Source organism: Stomoxys calcitrans, chromosome 2 (assembly GCF_963082655.1).
Source record: "Stomoxys calcitrans chromosome 2, idStoCalc2.1, whole genome shotgun sequence".
Taxonomy (NCBI): domain Eukaryota; kingdom Metazoa; phylum Arthropoda; class Insecta; order Diptera; family Muscidae; genus Stomoxys; species Stomoxys calcitrans.
Window position 1 is genome coordinate 226248501 of NC_081553.1, and position 7494 is coordinate 226255994.

Genomic DNA, 7494 nt, shown 5'->3' on the forward strand with positions numbered 1-7494 from the left:
ATAACTTGACATAGCCCCAATAGCATAGCAATTCCTATCCATTATCCTTTGTTTTAGAACTCGACAAATGCGATCCATGGTGGAGAGTATATTAGATTCGGCCCGGCCAAACTTGGCACGCTTTACTTATTCCAGCTATTTAGGAGAGTTTCATATATAAAGTTTCTTTAAGTGGCTGATGGTCTGCATCTGCTCCTCAGTTATGGGACAGATTTCTATCCCCACAGAGTAGATATGGAATGGACTCTAAACACCCATCAGCTGCGATGGTGGTATCAGACCGTAGCCTGTTGTTTGCTAGTGAAACCTCACTGGTGGAGAGGTTGCGTCAGGCTTCGCTAGACCTAAAGCGACTTGTTCGACGAGAAGTACTAATTCGGACCTTGAGGATAAAACAATCCATGCACCTCAGTGTTGCTCCTGCGTTTTGAGGACATATAAGCATTTTAAGTTTTTCTTTCATATTGTGAAAAGAATTCGATGTTATTTCGAATTCTCTTGACATGGCTTTTCGGCCAAACTTTAATGATAACATTTGCCATTACTAAAAACTTTAATGATAACATTTGCCATTGCGACTGCAAAATTTAATGAATCCATTTTTATCATCAGGAGATCCTGTTTAAACCATTGAGTTTTCATAGATTAGATGAGGCCGGTGAGAACAGAAGACAAAATTGTTGCTGAAGTGTAAATGTATTTTATTGAATATCTTACTTCAATTGGCTATGACAGAACACTTGTACCAATAGCCAAACATAGAACAGCGTTCCAAGCGCCTCGATCTTCTGCGCTCCTTCTATAATCTCTGGAATATTAGTCTATATGAATCGACTCATTCTACTTTAAATTGACCCCATGTGTTCCCTTATATTAAAGCTATGATTTCATTAAATGTTTACAATTAGATTTATTGTTAAAAATTTCCCCCTTGTTCAGCTTACTGATAGCTTTGTTTTTGTAACAGGTTTTAAATCAACGATAAAAACATGATAAGATCAACTCCAGCATAATACCACGTAAAGGACATTAAGTGTCAATGGCATAACTCATAGTTGAAATAGTTTATCGCCCAGAAACCATTGCCATCGTGATCGTCAATATGTCGTCTCTCCCCTTTGGTTTAATCAACAACTTTGATAATCACAAAAAAGTGATCAAAGGCAAAAACGGCGCTCATAAAAAAATATCGAAGAAGAGGAATGAATGAAACAATGAGGGACCCTTTTGTAATATCTTTTACTTTGTAGCTGGGGGACAACAAAACGAACAACAACAAAAACAAACAAAATGTGTGATAAAACTAGGGATACGGTTTAAGTAGATCGTACAAACAAAATTCGAGTTGATTAAATGAATGAAAATCGATGGTATCTCAATTTTTGGATCTTCGTTTGACTAAAAATCAATACAAGTTTAACAGGGTACAGCGGGTATTTAAAGTTAGTGTGCACTTATATAGTTAGTAAAGTGATGTTATATGATCATATATCAAAAGGTTCTTACTTAAAAAGGGTGATTTTTTTAACTATTACTGGTTTAAACAGCTCACGCACGTTTCGTGTTTTGTTTCACTGTCAAACATCTCCAGTTTGGTCTATAATTTAACCTTGAATAGTTTGACAAACGAATAACGCTTGCAAATTATTGAATTTTATAATCAAAATGCATGCTCTGCTAAGAAAGCAGAAGCGCTCTTCTTCCATTCCATCGACTAAGCTCCTTCTTGGTTCAATGGGTACGTACATAAGCAGAATTGTCGATTTTGGAGTGAAGATCAGCCAGAAGCATTGCAAGAGCTATCAATGCATCCAAAAAAAGTCTCAGTTTTGTGCGGTTTATGGGCTGGTGGCATCATTGGATCGTACTTCTTCATACTTCTGTGGTTTCAACAAGACCGTGTCACATGCCACACAGCACGCATAACAATGGACTTATTGAGAGACGATTTCGGGAACATTTTATTTCACGATCGGGACCCGTCAATTAGCCGCCTAGATCGTGCGATTTAACGCCTTAAGACTATTTTTTTGGGGCTATGTTAAAGCTCATGTCTATACAGACAAGCCCACTTCAATTGACGCATTGCATTTATTCGTAAGATACCGGCCAAAATGTTGAAAAGAGTATGCCAAAATTGGACAAAGCGGATGGACCACTGGAGGCGCAGTTACGGTCAACATTTGCATGAAATAACCCTCAGACGCTCAGGGAAGGCTAAGGAGATCCTTAGACCACCTGGGAACTGCACCATATCAAAATAGGGTTTTAAAGGAATGAAAACCTATAACTATCTTTGATATCTATATTGCGGTCTGGACTGGAATCAATGCTGAATATACAGCCTTTTGAGATCTATATTCAAAATTACTTTTCCAAGGTTGTTTACTAAGAACAGTTTCGTTTTGGCAACTGTAGATGCTCGATGAAAGTGAGAAGGTTCTCCGTCTACTTGGTACCGAGACCGATGCAAAATAGCATCTCCCTCACGCTAGCACTTATGTACCTTCGCCGGATCTCATCGCACCCTCTGTCGGAATAATTCAGTTTCATTCAAAAATCTCAGGAGACCTCCCAAAGTTACGTCCGCAATACCACCCAGATCGCAGAACAACAGTTTCCCCAGAAAGGAGAGCCTACGTTACAGCAGACCCGGACATTAACAGAGCAATTGCTCGATAACCTCATCCTCATCAAGGCAACTCCTGCAGAAGTCATGTGAAACTCCATTGGGGCTATGGCACAGTGTCGGGTTATGACCCTTGTAAATGTGTTCAGCGACCGTTTATCGAACGCCAGTAACTCCTTTGTTCTGCTCCGGTCAGGCCAGATCACCTTAGCGGTCCGGCAACTATCCGCAGAGTCCCATCTCTCGTACCAACACCCTCTGGCTATCTTCTTTACTATGTTCAATAGTTCGACAAATAACACGTAGGCGAGATCGGTTACTGGTTCGCCCGCTGCTGACGAACCCCACCTGGCGCATTCCTACACCCTGCCCAGTATCCCTCCGTGTCTGGGGACTCCAAAAAATACGGTACACACCTCGACCTCACCGGAGGTTGGAACCCAAGCACCGAGCCCCTTGAGCACCTACATGCATTCTAAGTTTTGAGAGTGGTGATCTCTTATCAGAATTTCTCTTGCGGCTACTGTAATGGCACAGACCTCTGCCTGAAAGACCGTATACTCGTCCAGTAGTCTCAGAGATATACCGATGTTAAATGCGTCGGAGTAGACCCGAATCCAGTCTCTGACTCCATATTGGAGCTATCAGTGATGATCGAGTTCTCAAACACAGCATTCGACATGCCTGCCTTGCGGATCTCAGTGCCCCTGTGACATATCAGCGGCACATCGTGAGGTCGGAGCCTATCAAGGGACTTCAAACAGTTAGCCACACACCTCGACCTCACCGTCTTCGAACCCAAGGCCTTGAGCGACGCTATACTATCCACATATATCCTAAGTTTTGAGAGCAGTGATCTCTTACCAAAATTTCTCTTGCGGCTACTGTAATGGCAGAGACCTCTGCCTGAAAGACCGTTCACTCGTCTAGTAGTCTCAGAGATATACCGATATTGAGTGCGTCGGAGTAGATCCCAATCCAGTCCCTGACTCCATCTTGGAGCCATCAGTGATGATCGAGGTCTCAAACACAGCATTCGCCCTCCATTCGTCCCTACCGGGAAAACGAAACCTGGATGATCTAATCCCAATCGTTACCGGTGCCAGATATTCGGAGATCTCCTCAGTTTACCCTTCGCATCGATAGTATCCAGGATGGAACATCATGCTGAGCTCCCTCAGCCTAAGCGCGATCTTGGTGGCGCATTTCCGAATAAAGGCCTTAATGGGCTGGATATCCTGCATCGCCTCCAGGCCTGCCTGCCTTGCGGATCTTAGTGCCCCTGAGACTCCAACGAAGGCCAGTCTCTGGACCTTTTCGAACTCCCTCGTACGAGTCCTCTTATCCATGGCCCTCCACCATACTATGCCGCATTTAAAGACAGCTTGGACACTAGGTGCTGTTTTTGAGCATGATTAGACCTCTATCATTGCAGATGACTTCAACAAAGAGTCAGAAACGGGATAGGAAATCGCCTATATCCAATGCCTTTGGAAGAGATGCGGAATGCACAGCCTTTTGAAGTCTGTATTTGACACTGAGCCCTAAATGTTAAGCTTAGACAGGGCATTCTCCACATGCTGAATTTGAATGATCAGGGAAAGCTGTGGAGTGTCATAGACTACCTGGCACCGACACCGTTTCGAAAAACGATCTTCCGGAACCGCACTTCCAACAAGAAAGATTAGGCGGCTTATGGCTTCAAGAAAAAATTGAGGGCCGCAATGCAAATCGACACAACCTTGGCGATACAGTTCCGAATATGAACCATTATGGTTCCCCTAATTATCATCAATGGTAGTATGTGCTGGCTTCCGAGCCACTTATCCATGTTACCTTCGAAACGTTGAAGTCTACAACGCCTGGGACTTTTGTCCCAGCCTGGCCATGGAAAAGCTACGCCCTATAGGGTTTTGTTCTATATGATGAATTCTTAATTCAGGTTCTTTCCACTATAACTATAACTTCCCTTAGGCATTAAACTTCCCCTCCTCTAACTCTCTTCACAATTTCAAACGAGTTAAGCCTCAATTGTCTGCTGGCAATTATTGATGCCTAAAATGTTTGAAAGGAAATGAACAATGCGACAAGACAAATTTCTTGGTGTTCTCAGTTAATCGAAGACAACAAAGCGGGGTCTATTCTAGTTTAACCCAACTTTTATCCCCTTAATACATGGAAAAAAAACAACAACAAAAAACAAGACTCCAAGGAAATCACCCTTGTTGTTGTTGCATGAACACGAGTAGAGTACGAAATATACAATCCAGGTCGTTCGTCACTCGACCTCACTCTACCCCATCATATCATCATCTACCTATGTATTCTCAATAAGACGAGTGAACGTGTTGTTGTTGTAGCCATTCAAATAACAACAAGGAACGCCAGCAACAACCATAAAAACCGTAACAACAACAATAACAAAGGCAACGACAACGACGACGACGACGAACACATTGAAGACGTCGACAGCACCACCACATAATGCATTTAAGGCCGCTCGATAAGTATGGCAGCAGTAAAGGCAACAACAACAACAACCACGTTGTGATATCAAAACGACGATCGTGAGAAAATGGTTTGGAACGTGGTTCTCACACGATCGACACACCTGCCCTTTTTTAATTTTAATTTCAAGATTCAAGACTACTTACGGCAAGATCACGACCGTGTATTGTTGTTGACTGAATGACTGACTGTTGGCTGGCTGTTGGTTTGCCGTTGTTTGCTTGCCTGCTTGCTGGCTGGCTGGCTGGTTGGCTTGCTGTTGGCTGGGGTTTGGTTTGGTTTGGTTTGCTATCATCGCCAGGCATAACCGTGCCACTATGGCTTGGCGGCGCATGTAGTGCTTGGTGGTTTGTGCTTTGCCCATTAAAGCGGCAAGAAAGTACACCGACAGTCAACACAAGACGTGCAGACGCAAGCTAAACCTACCGTATACGAGTACCAACGCACAACACAGACACTTGGAAGGACAGACAGGCGAACAAAGTCACTTGGAATGATATTGTGAACAATGGCTCTTAGATCGCTCCCATGAAAACGGGCTATCTCATGTAGAGAAACACTACAACAAAGTCGTCTACCTCTATTCCCGAAAACCCCTTTGCCACCAACCAACCAACCAATCAACCAACAACAACAACATCATTCCCCCAAAAGTCACAGTGCTGTGATTGCTAATGGTGAGAAGAACGAAAACGGCGGTGACCGCGACGGCATCATCGTCAACTTCGAACGGAAGAGTTGATGGGCTAACATTACAATGATTATGGACACGATCTATGTCGAGTTCCGCTCTCACTTAGCCAACTTGGGTAACGTAATAAAGGTAAATAGCCATACGCCAAAACCACAAGACAGTGATTTTAAAAGTGAGAATAGGGTGGGGTGCTAGACACAAACTGGATGAAGAAGATGATTACCAATGAGTTATATTAAGATATGATCTGCACAACAGATCTTAACGCAAGTTGCACTTCATCGGCGAGAGAGAGAAGTGGAATTTGTTAAACAAGGAATTAAAATGTGGTTTGGAAATTGCATGCAGACAAAGGAACCCCTATGACACTGTGCTTCTATTGCCCCAAAGAGGATGATCAGTATGAAGTGAGTCCATCGCAAGTGGAAAGCTGTACATGAAAGAATCGAAAAGGTTCCAAGACTGGCCCACCCTCGCACAGGATCTTTTAACTAAAGACTGGATTCAAAGCGATGTTGAAAATACAGCCTGAAGCCGAGGAAACTTTTCATTCTTAAGCAGGCCGGGTACTTCCTAGAGCTGGTAAACTATCGATTTTTTGCAACTTTCGATATTTCTAATAAGAAATAGCCCTAGCACCAATACTATCGTTAATTTCGTATCCCCTATATTAAAACGAAAATGAAGAGTAACAAGTAAGAGCGTGCAAAGATCGGCCGGGCCGAATCTCATATACCCTCCACCATGGATCGCATTTGTCGACTTTTTTGCGCGGTATCTCTTTTAAGGCATACAAAGAATAACGGATACGAATTGTTATGCTATTGGCTGTATCATTCTATAGATCGATTCAGACCATATTGGACACGTGTGTTGAAGGTCATGGGAGAAGCCTTTGTACAATATTTTAGCCATATCGAATAAGAAATGCGCGCTCTAGAGGCTTATAAAGTCAAGATGCCAGATCGGTTTATATGACAGCTGTATCAGATTATGCACCGATTTGAACCATGCTTAGCACAGTTTTTGAAAGTCATAACAAAACATTTCATGGACAATTTCAGCCCAATCGGATAAGAATTGCGCCCTCTAGTGGCTCAAGAAGTCAAGATTCAAGATCAGTTCATATGCTATATGGGTATATGGACCGATTTTAACAATACTTAGCACATTTGTTGGAACTCATAACAAAACACCTTATGCCAAATTTCAGGAAAATCGGATAAGAATTGCGCCCTCTAGTGGCTCAAGAATTCAAGATCCAAGATCAGTTTATGTGGCAGCTATATCAGTTTATTGACCGATTTTAACCATACTTAGCACATTTGTTGGAACTCATAACATAACACCTTATGCCAAATTTCAGGAAAATCGGATAAGAATTACGCCTCTAGTGGCTCCAGAAGCCAAGATCCAAGATCGGTTCATATGGCAGCTATATTAAAACATGGACCGATATGGCCCATTCACAATTCCAACCGATCTACACTGAAGGGAAGTATTTGTGCAAAATTTCAAGCGCCTAGCTTTACTCCTCCGAAGGTAAGCGTGCTATCGACAGACGGACGGACTAGACCGACTAAAAATGTCATGGTGATCAGGAATATATATACCATATGGGGTCTTAGAGGAATATTTCGAGGTATTACAAACGGAATGACGA